At 32.8% G+C, this 22028-nt stretch overlaps 1 long non-coding RNA gene across 1 annotated transcript; it reads right to left on the reverse strand.

The window, feature by feature from the left end:
* Window positions 1–4461: 4461 nt before the first annotated feature.
* LOC142627511 (uncharacterized) lies at window positions 4462–8928 on the reverse strand. Its single transcript, XR_012842861.1, has 3 exons — window positions 8673–8928; window positions 7128–7218; window positions 4462–4656 (listed from the first exon to the last, which is right to left on the reverse strand). It is a non-coding gene; the product is annotated as an uncharacterized LOC142627511 (long non-coding RNA).
* Between the last annotated feature and the right edge of the window lie 13100 nt (window positions 8929–22028).

Below are 22028 nucleotides of genomic sequence, written 5' to 3' on the forward strand. Positions count from 1 at the left end.
ATTAATATTTATTTAATATTTTTAAATTATAATATATTTCATTTAAAATCTATTTTTCTTGTTTTTTAAGATGCAAATTGACTCATTAAATTTTCGTATTCAATTTATTTTAACATCTTTTCAATCAATAATAAAACAAATTTACTAAATCTTTCTTGGGACATGATTTTATTAATTTTGATTTTGAACAACTTCTTTCTACAGAAGCAACTGCATAAATAAAGAAATACTTATTATATTATTCAATGAATTTACACTAATAAAAATTATATGTATATTTCTTCTTAGTTATAATTTACAATATTTTATTTTTTGGATTGAATTTTTTTAATTATTTCTTTGCTTGCTTTATGTGACACTAGTATATATAGTATACTAAGTGTAGTACTACTATTCCACTAATACATAGTAAAAGTTGAACGGGATCCAATAATAAAACATAATATGATAATATAAAAAAGCTAAAAATGCAAGATTAAAAAAAATCACGAAAGCTTACAAGCCCATAAGTGAAGTAAGCCCACAGCACAGCCACAGTCCACAAAAAGTCCACCATAATGAAATAAAAAAAACAAAAAACAAAAACAAAAACAAAACAAAAAGCACGCATGAAGATTCACAATGCATTGAGGAAAATTTAAAAATCAGATTTTAAAGAGGGAAAGAGTGAAACAAACTATACCCCAAGCCAGGTCCTTGATGAGATCGAAGGAGAATTAGAGCTAAGATAGAGAGGCAGAGAGCAAGAGTGAGAGAGAGAGCAACAATGGGTAAATTTTAGGGATTTGAGATTGTTTTGTGTGTAATATTTTTAGACTGGATTTATATTTTATCTGGTTGAATTTTGGTTTGTCTAGAGATTTCATGATGTTATTTTTCAGACAATTGATTTTATTTAGACCAAAGAATTTTTTTCTTTGTTCTTTGGTAAAAAAGATATAACAGTTTTTTGGAGTTTCTTTTGTAAGCCAAAATTTTTAATTTTTTTTTCCTACTACCAACTTCTTTTCCAATTTTTTTTTTCCTGCTAGCTCATTCTCTTTTAAAATTTTGGGACTCTCCTTCCACTTGGGGCCTAGGCAATTGCCTAATTGACCTAGTGGAAGGGCCGGCCGTGGGCTATAGAGCCACCACTTTTGACTTAAATTTATATTTCTAAAATCAATCACCACGATATTTCATCTGTGTGTGTGTGTGAAGCTTCATACCCGGACTAATTGACATATATAGTGCCCAATCTACACGTTTCAGGATATCAATGGTCTCAACTCTCAAGGACCATCCATATCTAGCATCTACAAGACTACAACCATAAAAGCATACCCAAACCCCGTTCCACAATATAGGGAGTCAGAAATGGGAGTCATATCATATATGCTCACTTTGGGTTTGATATATGGGCTAGTAGTATCAAATTTTGGTTACATGGGCGATGCCTCTCGTGATGCTTCTATGTTATCCAGCTGGGATAAAGTTACCGCCCATGATTTTTCTCATAAACTTAAGGTTGTATCACATAGGGGTAGTGCATCTCCACCCCCATCACCAAAACCCAATCATGGTGAAAAACCATGTTGCTAGTCAACAATGAATACCGGCATGAACGTATGTGAAGCTTATCAAGAAGACAAGGGCAGCAGTGCTTCTATACCAGAGACGAAACGACAGTGGCTTCCATTAGTGAATTAGCTATTCAACTTGTAGTTTTGCTATTGTTGTTTCTGTTATTAGTTCTACACGTGTGTATGTTAATTAGGATTAGTATAGCACGTGAGTTAGTTAGTGAGTTTACTCTGTTTCCTTCTTTGTTCAGCTTATGTGTATATATAAGCCTTGTAATCAGATCAGTTAGTGAACGAATTTAATGAAATCAGTTTTACCAAATTTCTGATACTGCTATCAATATTCCTACTCATTTCAAATGTCCTCTTCCTCGACCAGTGACACCACCGTCAACGTACTTACATCTTCAGGAATGATATCACCACCACCATCACTGTAGCACACGCTTACTATATCTTTAGTTGATTATAAAGAATATAATTTAGTTCGGAAGTTCCCATGTTCCTCTATTCTATTCGTGTTACTCTCTCTCTCTCTCTCTCAAGTAGGGGTTTAAGTTTAACCCTAATAAGTGTTCAACCTTTGGTAACAATATATTGTTGTCAAAACATGCTTTGATCTTCTTTTATTATTTTACCATTTTATTAAATTTTTATTTTTAATTCTTTCTTTATTAATAGAAGAGAAAGAAAGTAAAAAATAGTACTAAAATTTTTTAGCATATTAACCTTACCAGGGTGGTGCTACGTTGAAGTCAGAGGGTTCAAATGAACCCCCTGACCCAAAAAAAAAATTACATATATAATATTTGTGTAAAAAAAATTTGTTTTAAACCCCTTACAATAAAATTTTACACACCCTGAAAGCCCAGTTGAATTTAGCTTTACACTCCAAACAAACAAACAAAAAAAAAAACAAGTTCAACAGAAAATTTTTGGTCTTTAATCTCAGAAGAAAGCCCATAAATCAAATTTAAAAAATTAGAAATAAAAAAAGGGTCAAACTAAACTTAAGAGAGAAATTTAGTCCTCTCCCACTATCCCTCTTCACTCTCCAAATCCAAAAGAAAAAAGTAGTCATTTCACCCGCAAACAATCTACCACCATCTAACCTAAATCTACCGCCGCATTGCCGACGCTTGAACTATCCTTGATTTGTTGCCATTGCCGCTTAATCCGGTATTTTCATCTCTCTTTCTCTCTTGCTTTCACTTTGAGAGTGTGTTTAAAGTGTTTTGATAGACTTCTTTGTGTGTTTTTAGTATTTTGATAGACTTCTTGAGTTCTTTCATTGAATCACGGGGGTGTGTGTGGGGTTATAGTATTTTAATATTTTATTTTTGAGTATTGAGTCTTTGACTAGTTGATCGTCTCCTTCTATGTGTCTGTACTATAAAGTTTTTGTAGTATTTGAAATGTAGTATTGAGTTATGAGTTTTGTCTTTTGCACTATTGAGACTTTGACTGAAGTGAGTGGGAGTGGTTGTTGCAATGTGGGTGGGCTAGTACCTTAAAAATAAAAGATAATAAAAATATGAAACATTTATTTAAAGAATTGCAAACTAATAAACAATTATTGTAAACACTTTTTTTTTTTGCTGAATAAATTTTATTGTAAACGCTTAATTGGCGGGATAGAAACTAACAAATTAATTTAAAGAGTAGAAAGAAAATATAAAAGAATTTATAAAAATTTCTTGTGAATTCAATAAAAAATTTGTAAACGAGTAAAAAAAAAAACTAATAAATTAAAGTTTTCTAAGTAATAATAATTAAAGTTCATTTAATAGCACAATTACTAATATATTATTGTGTTAAAATATATATATATATATATATATATATATATATATTAGATTTTATATAATTTATATTTCTTATTAACCTCCCTAAACTAAAATCTTGCTGCCACTGAATCGTACCCTCCTAAAACTAGAATATTATTATAACATGTGCCAATTTTTTTTAGCATTTGACACATTTAATGTTAGTGTTTTTTTAATTATATTTATTTGGTGTGCTAAATACTAAAAATTTAGTATTTAGCACATCTGATGCTAGTTCTCTTAAAGCATCCATCAAAGATCTTAAAAAATTTAGCATTTAGCATCTAAAAAACCAACTTTATAACATATAACACACCACTTTATAATATACCTTACATCAAAACTTCTATTTTTTTAACATTTCATTTAAATATTCTTTCTTTATCACTTTTTATTCTTCCTCTTTCCCTTTCTCTCTGTCTCTTTCTCCTCTGTCTCTCTCTTTCTCAACACAACTATTCTTAGCACCGTCGGCCACCACATCCACCCACCCATACCACAACTACCAAATTCACCCACCATCGCCGCCACCAGCCACCAGCCAGCACTACAACAAAATGTATTTTCAGTGACGAAAATTTTCGTCATTAAAAGTCCAGCTTTCCATCACTAAGAACCTTTAGCGACGAAATTTACTAATTAGCGACGAAACTCATTTCGTCGCTAAAACCTCGTCGCTAAAAGTCATAGCAATGAAAATTTTTATCACTAAAAGTCCAATTAGTTTAAAAAAAAAAAAAAAAACTTTTAGTAACAAAAACGTTTCGTCGCTAAATGTTTTCCTCGCTAAAAACACTATTCAGTGATGAACAATTTCGTTACTAAAACTATTTTTAAGTACATATAGTGACAAAAAAATTCGTCACTAAAACTATTTTTAAGAAAATCCAAGCACATATAACGACAAAAATTTTCGTCACTAAAACTATTTCTTATAAAATTCTACTACATTTAGCAACGAAATATTTCGTTACTAAAACAATTTTTTTTTATTTTTTTTTTATGGCTTTGAGATTAACCTGCTACCTATCATTACATTATTAAAACCTCACATTTGAATAACACATTTATAAAAAAACAATCCATACATTTCACAAGTAAAAAATAAAACAAGTATCCAATTCAAACTCCTTCCATATAATAATTGTTTGCAACACATACAATAACACAAGATGTTTTATAACAATACAAAAAGTGTAACATAATAAAATTAAGACCAACAAAAGATGTCCTCAGATGTCTTCAACTAAAAGCCACCAATAAAAAATCTGCATAAATATAAAAACAATACTACATTAAAATCATAAAGTAAAAACATTAACTATGTTATAAGAAACATTTCTAATAATGCATTAAAAATAACCACACCAATGAATTAAAATCACAACTCCTAATGTATAAGTTGTAGAAAGCAAATATAGATTTTTAAGTGTAATATAATTCAATTAGTTTCAAATAATGCATTAAAAAAATTAGTCACGCCATTTAGTTCAGGTCAATTGCTAAAATAAATTACTAACCATTAAAGTACAAAATCAATCACAAACATCACAAATATAAAGTGTTTACAAGTATTAAAATCTATTAAAGTACTATTCATCACATCTAATCAACAAGATTTATTCACATTTGCAAGAAATAAAAAACAGTCTCAATATAAATTTATATCACTTTATAATACCATGCAAACCACTCGCTTGCTCTAACACAACCCACCGCAAAACCAATCACAAGTACAATGCTTACAAGTATTAAAATCGAATAAAGTAATATTCATCACATCTAATTAACAAGTTCTATTCACATTTGCAAAAAACTAAAAACACTCCCAATATGAATTTAAACCACCTTATAACACCATGCAAGCCACCCGCTTGCTCCAACACAACAACCCACCACAAAAACCAATAAAAAACACCACAAGTTCAATGCTTACAAGTATTGAAATCGAATAAAGTAATATTCATCACATCTAATTAACAAGTTCTATTCACATTTGCAAGAAACTAAAAACACTCCCAATATGAATTTAAACCACCTTACAACACCATGCAAGCCACCCACTTGCTCCAACACAACTCACCACAAAACCAATCACAAACATCACAAGTACAATGTTTACAAGTATTGAAATCAATTAAAGTATTATTCATCATATCTAATCAACGAGGTCCAAATTTAAACCACCTTATAACACCATGCAAGCCACCCACTTGCTCCAACACAACAACCCATCACAAAATCAATCACAAACATCACGAGTATAAAGTGTTTACAAGTATTGAAGTCAATTAAAGTACTATTCATCACATCTAATCAATAAGATCCATTCACATTTGCAAGCAATAAAAAACACTCACAATATGAATTTAAACCACCTTATAACACCTTGCAAGCCACCCACTTGCTCCAATACAATGACCCACCACAAAACCAATCACAAACATCACAAGTACAATGCTTACAAGTATTTAAATTGAATAAAATAATATTCATCACATCTAATTAACAAATTCCATTCACATTTGCAAAAACCTAAAAACACTTCAAATGTGAATTTAAACCACCTTCTGCCTTAGCTGAAACTTGGTTGCCAAGCAGTAAGCTACTAAGAAATTGACCACGAGGCATGCGTACATTTAACATTTAATTACGAAGTCAAATTGATAAATATTTCTCTCATTATATAATACACACATGTATATATATAAACTTAGTAACAAATTCCAGCAAAGAGGCTGTGCTGGCAATGCAATTTGGTCAAAGGCTCATTGTTGCCAAAATTTTGGTGTGCCGAGACCATTCTCAATTGGTCATATCATCACTTCTAGTAGTGGGTCAGGTTGGCCAATGGCTAAGTTTGAAGACTCAAATGTGAAATAACCAACCAACCTTGGCTTAAACAGCAAATCACTATCATACGGATTTTGCGCAAAAGTTTTGAAAAGTAAATTTGAAAATATTTTAATGAGTCTAGCTTCAAATTAATGCACGCTGCAAGCAACTTATTTCCCAATCTTTTTTTCATAAATCAAGAGCAATGAATTAATTGAATTAAGTAATTAAAGAGCAATAATTGCTTCTTCTTTTTTTAGTTTGTTTTAAAATATATTTCAAGTCCCTGACCACTTTTTAAAATATATTTATAGTATATGAGATACTAAACAAGGGAAGGCATCTCACTGATTGCAGTTACCACTTACCAGCACTTAAGGTTGTTACATTTTACTAGAAAGCAAGTAGCAATTATATGTTTGCATAAAGAAACATCTTTGTCTATAGTGGCAGGCTAAAACATAAGCAAAGAATCAAAGGTAATGAATGCAAATCAGGTTAACTAACATTAACTTTAAAAAGCGCAGACTAGTATTAGATTGGGATGTGTGCTTCCGTTGTTTCATTTTAAAGTTTTTTTTTTTTTTTTTTTTGTTTTTAAATATTCTTGTTGAGTCAAATCTAATGTACCCATCTCCTGGCAATGAAACACTAAACTAGTTTTTATATTTTTTATTCTGTGCATATTTTTCCAGCCACAAATATAATTAGGGAAGAGTTACTTTACCACTATCAGATATGAGAGCAAGTAGCTTTTTTGATGGGTTTTGATATCCATCTTTCAAAATCTACAAGTAGCTTTACCACTATCAGATAGGAGAGCAACAACAATTTAAAGTGCAATCGATCAGTTCAACAAATCCAACTGATTATTCAGTGTGAAGAAGAAGATCGTGTAGATTACCTTAATAAGACTGTATTGAATCAAACAAAGGTGCCGATTTGGGTGTGTCTACTAGCTAGATTGATTCAGGTCCCTTTGATTCAAAATGAAGCTTGAGCAAAAAACAGTGAATCAATATTATTTCCAAACTCTATTGTCAGGCTGAGAAAAAGTAATAAATAAAGGAAAGGAATATCCAAACACAAACACATTCAATTTTTTCTAATCCAGAAGAAAGCTATTCTGTATCTACTTATATGTTGGCATGTGGGAGGTGCTAGTTAGAGGATTCCATATATTAAGCCATTGCCTACCAAATTCAGGCTGAGGTCGGTTAGCTCCTAGGTATATATATCAAATAACAATATGATAAGTGCATCTTTATTCATCTGAGTACACGTAACAGCATGCAACGATCAATTACTTGGCTCTTTCAATTCTATAAAAATATTTAATGGTATTAGTATATGTGGCAATCGATAAAGTCCTACTGATTTGGCATAGGAAAACAATACCACGACTAACAATTGGACTGAGCTTGTCCAAGTCATTACAACTTTATTCTTATTAAGTGTTTTAAGTCTGCATAAGACAAGGAAGCACATTTAACTTTAACAAATCTGATTGTAGTCAAAATGCACCAGAATTTTCCCTTCACCTTAAATATTAAATAAAATTAATGAGGTACAGGGTATGGGCTTTTCTCTTGCATGCTATGAGTATGACTCGGCTGTAAAACTAAAGTGACCACGTATAAGCACTATGCCACTATCTATAACAAGCGCAGCTTGAGTGAACTAAAACTGAAACAATTGTAAACCCCAGAAAGAATTCGCCCCGTTTCTCTAAGCCTGTTCTTTTAAATCCTGAAAAACTTTGTTAAATGCATGAATTTGGAATCCCTCCTATCACTAATTTTTTTGCACTAATTTCATGAATGTCCTCTTTGTCACCACTGACCAGTTCTCTCAATGGTTTTGAAACTAATGTGCATATACAATCATGTACACCTGAAAGCTAAAAATTGTACGATACAAAAGGCTCCTAGTTTTGAAGCTACTAAATTCCAGAGCTCAGAAAATCGAGAACACAATATACAATATATGCATGCATATCCACATGGTATAATTGCATGTTCAATAAAAATCATGCATAAACTCAAATTCATTGCTCCACCACATTACCATTATATTTGGAATTTCAAGGTATACAAATTATTTTGAAACAAACCCAGATTTACTGAGCCAGCAGGTGGTACTAGTGCTAGGCTAAACTGTTAACATTTTCTTTCCTACATAAACAACATTCAAAAGCAACCAATTTTACAACTTTTAACTCAAATTTCAATTCCGACAGCAAAATTTGGCCTTCACAACTTTCTGTAACAGCCATTTCAAAACTAAAAAATGTCTCAAACCAAAAAAAAAAAAAACGATTGCCCAAAACTTTAAATCCAAATACTCAGCAAGAATTACGTACAAAACTAAAAATCCTATAAAAAAAAACCCAGATGGGAATTATGATTGAAAGTGAAGAGCTTTGATTGCCAGAGGTCAGAGAACACACCAGAGTTGAGCGGTGGTGCAGATTCCTGAGATGGGTTTGGCTTCTTGATTGAACACGAAGACTTGAAAGCCTCTATTTGAGATTGGCGGAGGGAAAGGGAGGCGAAGAGACAGCTGGGTTTGGGAGGCAAGAGGTCGGCGGTGAGATGAGCGAAGGGTGAGAGATGGATCGGCGGCAGCGTGCTCAGATCGGTTAGAGGGTGAGGGTGAGACTTTTTTGTCACTGAGGGTGAGGGTGTTGTGAAAATAAAAGGGGGGAAGTTATGAAATAAAAGGGGGAAGTGAAAATAAGGAGCTAAAAAGTCAATTTTTCACCGCGACGAATTATTTCGTCCCTGTAGATTAAATAATTTTTGCACCCACAATTTTGTTTCGCGCCCTCAATTCAACACACAATACAGCGAAATCTAGATTTCGTCACTAAAAATTTTCAATTTTTTTATAATTAGTGACGAAATCTAGATTTCGTCACTAAATTGATCAAATTTTGTATAATTAGTGACGAAATCTAATTTTCGTCGCTATAGGTTACCTTTTTGTGACGAAAAAAAATTCCCTCGCTAAATTTCGTCATTAAAAAAACATTTTGTTGTAATGCAGATCCACCGCAACCACAAACAACAGTAGAGAAAAAAAAAAAACCCTCTACATCCACCCATACCACAACCACCACATCCACCCACCATCGTCGCCACTAGCCACTAGGCACTAGCCAGATCCACCGCAACCACAAACAACAACTGCTGAAAAAAAAAAAAAAAAAAAAAAAAAAAAAAAAAAAAACCCTCCGCATCCACCCACCACATCCACATCCATCACATCCACCCACCATCCCTGCCACCAGATCCACCCGCACGACTCAAGAACACAACTAGGAACCGCGATCCACGACCCAGAAACACCGCACCGTGACCCAGGAACTGCACCATGACCAATAGACCATCAATGAGAAAAAAAAAAAAAAAAACCATCACCAGACCATCGAACTTGTTGATACCATATTTTGTCTGCCATTGATTTGCGTGCCGGACCCCGAAAATTCCAAAAATATTATTTTCTCTCCATGGGGCTGCGAGGACATTTAGAATGATGTGGCATAAACCGTTCGGATACCGGAGCACCCAAAGTGCATTTTTTAGTTAAAATAACCAGAATGCCCCTGGTCAACCTAGGGTTAACCGAAGGTCAAATGAGGTCAAAACCCTAACAAAACAACGCTTTTCATAGTTTTACATCAAACTTGAACTTTTCAGAGATTTTTGGTAACTTTGACCAAGTTTGACCAAGTGGACCCGGAGTTGACTCTCGGTAGGCCCTAGAATCTCTCATTTTGATCCGGTCATCAGAACGGGTTGAAACAAATGTTATTATGAAGATTATCAAATTCTCAATTTAACAACTATTCATGGGTTGAAATCGGAGTTAGAACGGCCGAGATATCACAAAAACTAGGATAACACACCGATCGATGCACCACTAATTTTTTTTAGAGTCAGAACTTTTGATCCGACCGTTGGATTTTCAAGTTCCATACATTTTCAGAAATAGGAAGTTAAGATCTTTCTAGGGGTGTCAAGATCAACCCAATCCATGACCTTTTGAAGGTGGCGGCGCGCCTCGAAAAGTGTGTCAGGGCTATAAAAGGCCCTAGACACCCTCCAGACAAAAAGAAAAAAAAAAGGAGACTCCCTTGGCTACTTACTTTCTGCCTGGACGAATTCTGAGCTTTTCTCCCCTCCTCCAAACACAAAAAAACATATCAAAGTCTCTTGATTCTTCATTCTTCACCAAATATACAAGGTATTGTTCTTGTTAGGACATATGTGAATCATGTTAGGAACATATGTCATCTAGAATTGGCTAATCCTTTGAAAAAAATGCACTTTACTTGTAATTTGGTAGATTTAGGATGTGTTTAATACTTCAAGCAATAAGAGTTCAAGTCCAAGTCCAAGTGTTAAAGCCATGTAAATCTATCCAAGAATCAAGTGAAGAAGTTCTGTATTTTAAAGCTCAACAGCTAGCATCTATCAAGATTCAAAAGGCATGTTTAGCTCGATACTTGACAGCTGTTCAATAAATAACCTATCTATCGAGATTTACGAAAATCAGTTTTCTAGATTTGATTTTACACAATTCTAAACATATATAAGGATTATTTTAAGGGCCATCTCAAGGGATGAAACTTGATGTAAATGTTTTGTTCAAGCAAATTGTGACCGGAGACATATGCTCTAGTTCATCTTTCTCTTGAAGAAGCTGTTGCGTTTATACACTATAGGGTTTTGAAACCAAGGAGCTTCGTGATCTTCATCGTGTGGATGAAATGAAGAACTTTCTAGCCAATATCCTTCTCAAGTTGGTAGTTAGTCACGTACTTGGATCCATGCGTCGATTGGTTAGTCACGTACTGGGAGCCGTGCATTGAAAATGAGAGATTGTCACTATAGAACAAGTCCAATTGTGTTTTGGGGTAAGGATTTAATTGTAGGTTAGTATAAGGTATTAGGATGCCTTTATTTGTAACTGCTTGTTGTGATAATAGTGGATTCTCGGGAGTGGTGACCTTAAAATCACCCTGTGGGGTTTTTACCTTGGAGGTTTTCCCCATTCGTAAACAAATCACCGTGTCAACTTTATTTTCCACTGCATTTAACTTAGTTGGTGATTTGTTTGTGCTACCACACGTATTTCATGTTAATTAACTTAATTAATTCACTTGGTTAATTAATTGGTTAATTTATCACAATGAGTCAATACATTTTTGGCCTATCAAGTGGTATCAAAGCAGACACACTCTGATTAGGGTTTATCTTTACTGCGTGATTTAATGACCCTTGTTTGTCATGGATAGAGGACAATCTTTAATTATCCCTCCTTTATTTGATGGCACTAACTATTTATACTAGAAAGTACGCATGAGAGCTTTCTTGCAGTCACTAGTTAGTACTCACTACTCAGTAGTCACTGCATACAATATGACAATAACCTTGGACAAATAAGAGTATCGTATTAATTAATAAAAGTGATTAATTAAATATGAAAAAGTGATCTGCTGTAGTGAAAAACAAACTTGGGTGAACCAATCAGTTACAAATCAATATTTATATCTCATAGAGCTTTCTGATAGTCCTATACTGGAGGTAGCATATTAGAACACATAAACACAAAAGTATTATATAGAGTTTTTTAAGCATGCTTATAATAAATTATATATCCAGAGTACCACTACAAAAGGACCTAACATTTGTAATAGTAGTTTGGGGTGGGGTTATAAGGACTCAAACTCGAACACATACAACCAATGTGAGATAAACATCAATTTTGTTTTTGAGGTAGTAGTACTTATTAGAACATAGCTCTTGATCTTGATGTATAGGCCAAGTGCGCATGAGTCTTTTTTGGACACTCTAAGGATTTTTGTGGTTGGAAAAATAGAGATAAAAATGAAAAGAAAATGATTTTTGTGCCTGTTTAATCAGAGAAAGTGTATATATATGCTGCTTCAAGAATGGTAAGTCAGCATTCACATGGTGTTTCTAAGTCCAATGACAAAGTGACATGTGTAACAGAGAAAACACATCAAACACTTCAGCCTTTTATATAACCAAAAGACAAATTTGTCCTCAAAAATTTTGAAATCCCACCACACTCTCTCTTTCTTCTCTCTGAAATTGCATTTCTCCAAAATCAAATTTCTTTCTCTCTTTCTAGTTTCTTCTCCCTGGAATTTGAAACCCATTTGTCCCTAATTTTCAATTCAAACCTCTGCCATTCTCTCACACACATTCCTTATCAATCCAAACCGGCACCACCCACCTACGCCGTCCACTACTTATCCTCGCTTTCTTTCTTTCGCCCTAGCTCCCCTCCACTGCACCGCTGTAATACCTAAGTATCCTTGGTCCAACAACCATAAAGAGCGACCCCCATCTCATATTTCACAGTAACCATTTTTTTTTTCAATTTCAAATCTATTTTATTTCCTTGGTTTATTTGCTGCTCTATGATTGAATTTTTTTGGATTTAACTTAAACAGTACTGAAGCTATAGCTATTGCTTCAATTTGATTTTAAGTTTTCAATTTTCCCATTTTGCTCTTTGTCATGTCTCTGATTAATTATCTAACACTCCCTTCATTTTTATTTTTATTTTGTTTTTTAGGAGGAGGGGGGGGGGGGGGGGGAATTAGTTATGTGCTTTGTGGTTGTATTATATGCTCTGGGAACTTCAAGCAACATTGGACAAGTAGATTGGTTCAAATCATTTCAGTTTCATAGTGGAAATGGGTTTTCATTGTGGTGGTAGTGGCTGTTACGAAGAATGTTGACAAGGTTCCCCCTCCAAAATCCCCTCAAACCCTAAGAAACTGCAATAGTCTTGACAAGTTCAAACAGATTCTTTTGTTCACCACGAACTATATATTCCAGCTTCAGTCTCTCAAGTGGGGCAACAAAGGTTCTGGTATCAATAGCATTAACACCAATTAATTTACAGATAACTTCGGGCCTATTAGTTATTACTAGTTTCCCTTTATAAAAAACATTATAAAAAAAGAGTGCAACACACGGGCCTATTACTAATTTCCCTTTATAAAGGAAGCCCAATAGTACTATTGAATTAACAAGACTCTTGACACTTTTTTTACTTTCCTTTTAACAAAAGTTTTGAAAATGTAATATATTCTTGCTCTTCTAGCTAGGTAAGTTCTTCCACCATTAATCTTCATCTAGCTACCTGGAGGGCCTGTGAATTGGCCTGGAAATTGTCACCTGGAGATTGGAAGTTGACTCACGGACCACACTTACATTGTTAAATTTCTAACTCTTGTGCAGTGGTCATCCGTAATGATCATTTATGGGTTCAATTTTTTCAAATTATATCTTGATAGAAAAGAAAAAAGAAAAAATATATAGAGAGGCAAAGTGAGGTAAAAGAAAGAGAAGGAATTTACATGATTTGGTTTAATGATGGGCTATTTCTAAGAGGAAAACCTTTGATAACTATATGTTTAGTTTTAACACAGTGCGTTATAATGGACAAAACATTTAACAAAAACCCCGTTCAAACACAAAGTTAAAATCTCTAATCATTCATATTTATAGCTCATTCAATCTATTCCAGAAAATCACTAATTTTATTTTTCCCAAAATAAAGTATCAAAGAGATATTAGGGCTATGAGTTCTCCTTGGCTTAGTTTGCAATCAATCGTTTTTTGCTTTTTCCATTTTGTTAGTTTTTAATTTTAATCGCTTTTGGTTTTTGGCTTTTGCTTGACTCCTGAATTTTTATTAGTGTATTTAAAAAAAAATATATAGTAGACGTCTATTCCCAAAAAAAGAGAGTGTTTTTTTAGTCGCAGCAAAAAAAGAGAGTATTATTTGGTATATTTTAACTGGTATGATAAACTATGAAACTATTAGATTTTGTATAATTTCAATTTTTAATGGTTTCTCTATAAATAATTACTATAGATTGTAGCCACTACTTTTGACTTAAATCCATATTTCTTTTTTTGATACAAGATAGAATTCTACTTTAGTCTAATTTAAGTGTATATGTATGTGAAACTCCCTCCTGAAGACTTGAACCCCGGCCCTTGCCCCCCACACCCCACAAGCACTTATACTTGTGGAGTGACCATCGCACCAAGGTTGTGCGGTGGTGACTTAAATCCATATTTCTAAAACCAATCACTAGGATATTTCATCTCTATAGGCTATAGCGAGGCTAGCCCTACAGATTTTGGGGCCTTAAGCGACAACTAAAATTGTGCATTTTTTATATTTATGTATTAATTAAATTAATATTTATTTAATATTATTAAATTATAATATATTTCATTTAAAATCTATTTTTCTTGCCTTTTGAGATGCAAATTGACTAATTAAATTTTCATATTCATTTTTTTTCAACATCTTTTCATTCAATAAAAAAACTAATTTACTTAATCTTTCTTGGGACATTATTGATTTTAGATATAATTTTATTAATTTTAATTTTGAAAAACTTCTTTCTACAAAAGCAACTGCATAAATAAAGACATACTTATTATATTATTCAATGAATTAACACTAATAAAAATTATATATATTTATTCTAAGTTATAACTTACAATAATTTGTTTTTTGGATTGAATTTTTTTTAATTATTTCTTTGCTTGCTTTATGTGACACTAGTATATATAGTATACTAAGTATAGTACTACTATTCTACTAATACATAGTAAAAGTTGAATGGGATCCAATAATAAAACATAATATGATAATATAAAAAAGCTAAAAACGCAAGATTAAAAAAAAATCACGAAAACTTCACAAGCCCATAAGTAAAGTAAGCCCATAGCAGAACCACAGTCCACAAAAGTCCACCACGATGAAAAAAAAACAAAAACAAAAAGCATGCATGAAGATTCACAATGCATTGAGAAAAACTGAAAAACCAGATTTTAAAAAGGAAAGAGTGAAACAAACCAAACCTCAAGTCAGGTCCTCGATGAGAGAGAGAGAGAGAGAGAGAGAGAGAGAGAGAGAGAGAGAGAGAGAGTGAGAGAGAGAGAGAGAGAGAGAGAGAGAGAGAGAGCAACAATGAGTAAATTTTAGGGATTTGAGATTTTTGATTTGTTTTGATTTGTGATTGTTTTGTGTGTAATATTTTTCAACTGGATTTGTACTTTATCTGATTGAATTTTAGTTTGTCTAGAGATTTAATGATATTATTTTTTAGACAATTGATTTTGTTTAGACCACAAAATTTTCTTCTTTGTTCTTTGCTAAAAAAGGTGTAACAGTTTTTTGGAGTTTCATTTGCAAGCTAAAATTTTTAATTTTTTTCCTGCTACCAACTTCTTTTCCAATTTTTTTTTTCCTGCTAGCCCATCATTTGCCAAAATTTTGGGACCCTTCTTCTACTTGGGGCCTAGGCAATTGCCTAGTTGATTTAGTAGAAGGCCGGCCCTGCACCACTTTTGACTTAAATCCATATTTCTAAAACCAATCACCATGATATTTCCTCTCCCTTTCTCTGAAGCTTCATCCCCGGACTAATTGAACCACAGTCCACAAAAGTCCACCACGATGAAAAAAAAACAAAAACAAAAAGCATGCATGAAGATTCACAATGCATTGAGAAAAACTGAAAAACCAGATTTTAAAAAGGAAAGAGTGAAACAAACCAAACCTCAAGTCCGGTCCTTGATGAGATCGAAGAAGTAGAGCTAAGATAGAGAGAGGCAGAAAGCAAGAGTGAGAGAGAGAGAGAGCAACAATGAGTAAATTTTAGGGATTTGAGATTTTTGATTTGTGAATGTTTTGTGTGTAATATTTTTTAACTGAATTTTTACTTTATCTGATTGAATTTTAGTTTGTCTAGAGATTTAATGATATTATTTTTTAGACAATTGATTTTGTTTAGACCAAAAAATTTTCTTCTTTGTTCTTTGGTAAAAAAGGTGTAATAGTTTTTTGGAGATTCATTTGCAAGCCAAATTTTTTAATTTTTTTCCTGCTACCAGCTTCTTTTCCAATTTTTTTTTTTTTTTCCTGCTAGCCCATCATTTTCCAAAATTTTGGGACCCTCCTTCCCCTTGGGGCCTAGGCAATTGCCTAATTATTTTAGTGGAAGGCCGGCCCTGCACCACTTTTGACTTAAATCCATATTTCTAAAACCAATCACCATGATATTTCCACTCTCTTTCTCTGAAGCTTCATCCCCGGACTAATTGACATATATAATGCCCAATCTACACGTTTCAGGATATCAATGATCTCAACTCTCAAGGACCATCCATATCTAGCATCTACAAGACTACAATCACAAAAACATACCCAAACCCCGTTCCACAATATAGGGAGTCAGCAATGGGAGTCATATCATATTTGCTCACTTTGGTTTTGATCTATGGGCTACTAGTATCAAATTTTGGTTACATGGGCGATGCCTCTCGTGATGCTTCTACGTTATCCAGCTGGGATAAAGTTACCACCCATGATTTTTCTCATAAACTTAAGGTTGTATCACATAAGGGTAGTGCATCTCCACCCCCATCACCAAAACTCAATCAGCCTAGAAGTCCTAGGAGGGGATTTAATCCTCCATGTTGCTAGTCAACAATGAATACCGGCATGAACGTTAACACCATCAGAGTCTCGGCACGAAGATACCCAAGAATTGTTTCACAATTGAAGGTAAGAAATGGGTGTCATATCATTCTTGGTCAAGTTGGTTTTGATTTATGGATTGCTACTGTCACAGTTTAGATACCGAGGCCAACATCGTTCAAGCTGCTTCTGTGTTGTCCAACGATTTTTATTATAAATTGAAGGTTGTGTCGACTCTAATCGGAAATCTGTTGATGCACCACCACCTCCTTATCAAGATAAGAAGAGATTAGAGAGATGTGAAGCTTATCAAGAAGACAAGGGCAGCAGTGCTTCTATACCAGAGACAAAACGACAGTGGCTTCCCTTGGTGAATTAGCTATACAACTTCTAGTTTTGCTATTGTTGTTTCTGTTATTAGCTCTACACGTGTGTATGTTAATTAGGATTAGTATAGCACGTGAGTTAGTTAGTGAGTTTACTCTGTTTCTTTCTTTGTACAGCTTATGTATATATATAAGCCTTGTAATCAGTTAGTGAACGAATTTAATGAAATCAGTTTTACCAAATTTCTGATACTGCATGCTATCAATATTCCTACTCATTTCAAATGTCCTCTTCCTCGACCAGTGACACCACCGTCAACGTACATCTTCAGGAATGATATCACCACCACCATCACTGTAGCACACGCTTACGATATATATATCTTTAGTTGATTATAAAGAATATAGTTAAGTTCGGAAGTTCCCATGTTCCTCTATTCTATTCGTGTTACTCTCTCTCTCTCTCTCTCTCTCTCTCTCTCTCTCAAGTAGGGGTTTAAGTTTAACCCTAATAAGTGTTCAACCTTTGGTAACAATATTGTTGTCAAAACATGCTTTGATCTTCTTTTATTATTTTACCATTTTATTAAATTTTTATTTTTATTTTTAATTCTTTCTTTATTAATAGAAGAGAAAGAAAGTAATAAAATAGAACTAAATTTTTTTAGCATATTAACCGTACCCTCCTAAAAGTAGAATATTATTATAAGGGCCTATTTGGGAAGAGATTTCTAGTAATGTTATTTATATTTTTTGAAAATACATGTAAGTGAAAAAGTGTGTAAAAATACTTTAAAATGTTGTTTAAACACTGAAAACTATTGTTTAAACAATAGTAACAAACGGGCCCTAACATGTGCCAATTTTTTTTAGCATTTGGCACATCTAATGTTAGTTTTTTATTATTATATTTATTTGGTGTACTAAATACTAAAAATTTAGTATTTAGCACATCTGATGCTAGTTCTCTTAGAGAGGGAGAAGCTTTACCAAAAAGCAAAATCTCATATAGAAACCACTATTGGCCTCTCTCTATCGCTTTGTGTTCAACAGAAAAACCACCATTATTTTTGGAAAAATTAGTGCCTTTTTGTGTGTATTGGTGCCAAATTTCTCTATCTTCTGATAGAATAACTGAGTGAGATTGGGAGGTTGTGGTTATCATGCTAATGAAAACGTAGGGGTGGCAATTCGTGTTCACAGGTCGGGTTTATGTCATGTCGAGCTATGTGTATTCGGCTATATAGGTTGACCCAAACCCGATCTGTTTAGTAAACGTGTCTGGAATCCATAACCCGAATACGACTTGTTTATTAAATAGGTCGACCCAAAAGTTTAACTCGTTTAATTAACAAGTCATATAAAGATCAATACAAATGACCCATTTAATAATCTATTTGATTAATATTTAATAGGTCATACCAAACTTATATAATTTTTATCAATTACCATATATCTAAAATTAAAAGATAATTACAACTATAAATATAGTAATAAACATATAAAAACAACTATTAATTTAGCAATAATATCACAATAACTAATCATTTTATGAGTTAAATGGGTCAGATGGGTTCGCATGTTGAACATAAACACGGGTTAGCCGTATGAATCCGAATATGACCCAAACCCGATTAGCCTCAACCCATGACCTATTTATAAATGGGTTAGTCGTGTTGGGTTCGCAAGTCGTGTTAAATTTTGTCACCTCTATGAAAACGTGAGGTTCAAATGAGTCATGTTAAAAGTATAAGGTTTGATTTACCATAAATATGTATAAACATTATTGGTCTATTTGGAATGAAGGGAGATGAAGAGAGTTAGAGGAGAAGGGAGTCCAAACATTGGAGTTTTGTTTTGTTTTGTTTTTTGTTTTTTTTTTTCACCCAAGGATTTTTAATGACGATCGATATAATAAGAAAGATTACTATAAAGTGAATATTAATTTATGTCGGTTTACAACTTCATTTTCACATTATCAAGTTTAGTTGGCCTTTATTGCATTTGAAGGACACATAAATTAATAAGACAATATTATTTTTTACTCGTATACATCCATTAATTAATTAGCTTAGAAACTATTTCCGAAAATAATAAGAGCTTCTTGCTATATTATAAATGAGAAATGCTACATTCACAATATTTTCATAACATTTTTGTAACAAATTATAGGTAGTTAGTTATTATTGGTTATAATTTGAATTTATCATTAAAATTACTTTTTCCCTCACCAATAAAAAATTGTGACAACCTACCACTTAAAATTTGTTATGAAAATATTATAAATATAACATTTCTCATTATAATATCATTGTAGTTGCTAGGTATCACTACAAAACAAGCGGGTCTTAGGCCGCATTTTTTTAAGCCACGTTTGCGAAAACGTGGCTACAGATAGGCTAAAGCCGCATTTTAAAAAAATGCGGCTTAAATGGCAAAAGAAGCCGCGTTTTAAACATGGGGCCATAGAATATGTCTACAGTTGCATTTTTATTGTTTATAGCCGCATTTTTGGGGGTGGAGCTATTGCCGCGTTTAAAACATGCGGCTATAGGACCTTCCTATTTTTTTTTTTTAATTTTAAATCTTAACTATGGCCGCGTGTGTACATGCCATGCAGTAAATTATAATACAGCAACGATGAAATGGATTGACACAAGAGGTTGTCAATATTTCAAACTTTTTAGGTAATGTATTCTAACTAGCAATATCAGAAGTCCCAAAGTCAATCAAGGCCTTCAAAATAATTGATAAGAATATGGATCTATCCATAGCAGGGCTGGAGACAGAACTTGAATTTAAAGAGGAGTGGTTTTGTTGTTGGTTGCGTGCGGTGGCTTAAGCTTAATACTTTTTTTTTTTTTTTTGTAGCTTGCATTTGCTGTTGGTAGGGTTACAATTAATTTGTTTAAAATTTTTTAAAGGGTGGGTTATTTATTTTGGATAAATTTGGTTGATTGGGCTTAATGTCTTTTTCTTCTAATTTTGCTATTGCTAAATTTTATTGTTGAGCTAATTTCTTTAGACTTGTATATTTTGGGCTAAGTTTGTAGTTGTAGCATTACTCTTAAAATAATCAACGATATTATTACGTGTAATTTTATCAAATGAAGTTGTTGTTCATAGTCTGTCTCGAGAGAATACAAATTTTCTGTACTACTTTATGTTCCACCAATCATAACTTGTCACGTGTTTATTTATTTATTTTTTTCATTTTAAACTTTAGTTATTTTATAAAAAAAGTTAAACAAATATATGATAAATTGTAATTAGTAGAACATAAAATATAACAATATAAGTGTGGTACATGAGATTTATATTCGTCTCAGGAAGCTTCAACTTTAGACTAACTACTTTAGTTTAACTACCACGATTATGGCTATCATGACTATTTGTCAAGTATTAACTACTTACGTACACATTACGCACATAGAAAAGAAGATACGCAAGAATTGTTTCACTATTGCACAGTAAGAAATGGGTGTCACATCATACTTGGTCACGTTCTTTTTTGATCCTTGGATTGCTACTATCTCACTAAGCTGCTTCTGTGTCTTAGAGCATTCCTATTGACGATTGTAAATGAAAAATGTAGAGAAAATTTAGTATCAAGGCACAAAAAGAGCCCAGCAGTTGGACTTGTAAAATTTGAGAATTGCAATTTTTTTTGCAATTGTGTTCTAGTGCCATCCTAAATGTAGGATGACACTATAGCACAATTGTAAAAATTATAATATATTTTAATTCCAAAAGATCAATGTAGCAGTAGTACAAAAATTATATATATTATATTATTTTAATGAGTAGAATAGGAAAATAAAAGTTGGGATCTTGGTTGTGTTGTAAAATGGTATGGTATAATTGATAAAGTAGCTTTTTGAGATGGTAAAATAGAATAGGATGGAAGTTGCGGATACGAATGCTCTTACAGGGAATCTAGTGCTAGCTTTGCACCACCACCCCCTGCTATCAATATTTCTACTCATTTCAAAAGTCCCCCTCCTCGACCAGTGACACCGCCGAGGTCACTGCCACGACCATCAGGAACGACATGTCACCACCATCATGACCAGGGCCTGCTATCACCGCCACCGTCACTAGTGTCATGACCGTAGTGAATGCTTACTATATCTTTAGTTGATTGTAAAGATTATAGTTAAGTTACCATGCTCTATTCATGTTGATTAAAAAGGAATTAAAAAAAAAATAAAGTTAGGGCCTATTTGTTTGGTTAGTTTGAGTAAAGTTGTTTGGGTATTTTTGATATACGTATGGGTGAAAAAGTGTGTTGAAATGTGTGTAAGGTTATTTAAAATGTATGAAAATGTGTTATAACTTACTTGTCAAACACCCCCTTAATTTCCTTGAATATGATTCCACTATTGCATTGCATAAATCGAGTACTTTATGTTACGATAACTCACTAGTCACTACAATCCTCTCTCTCTCTCTCAGTGGCAGTTCTAGGAATTATTTTTAGGGTGATCACTAAGAAATTTAAATTACAATAATATTTTTCTTGGTACCATTTTTTAAAGAAAAATGAAATTATAAATTATTTTTATTGAATAGGTTAAATGAGCTACAAATTTTATCTTTTTGTTTTATAATAGGTTTTTTTTAATAATTTTTTTCACTTGTTGTTTGGTCTTGTCTTGTTTTTGTTTGGTTTATGTTTGTTGTTATTTAAGCTAATATTTATTGTTGTTATTTAAGCTTTAAAAAAAAAACAGGGATTAGGAATGATGTTTGGAGGCAGAATTAATTTTGGAGTAATGCTAAGTCCACAACATTTTTACAATAAATCTTATGCAAAAAGTTGTAATTGGTGGGTAAAAAAATAATATTAGTATTTGACCAAAATTAGAATCAGTAATAACTTACTACACTAGATTTGTTGTAAAATTATTGTGAAAATGTTGTGAATGTAG

Source organism: Castanea sativa, chromosome 3, assembly GCF_040712315.1.
Source record: "Castanea sativa cultivar Marrone di Chiusa Pesio chromosome 3, ASM4071231v1".
Classification (NCBI taxonomy): domain Eukaryota; kingdom Viridiplantae; phylum Streptophyta; class Magnoliopsida; order Fagales; family Fagaceae; genus Castanea; species Castanea sativa.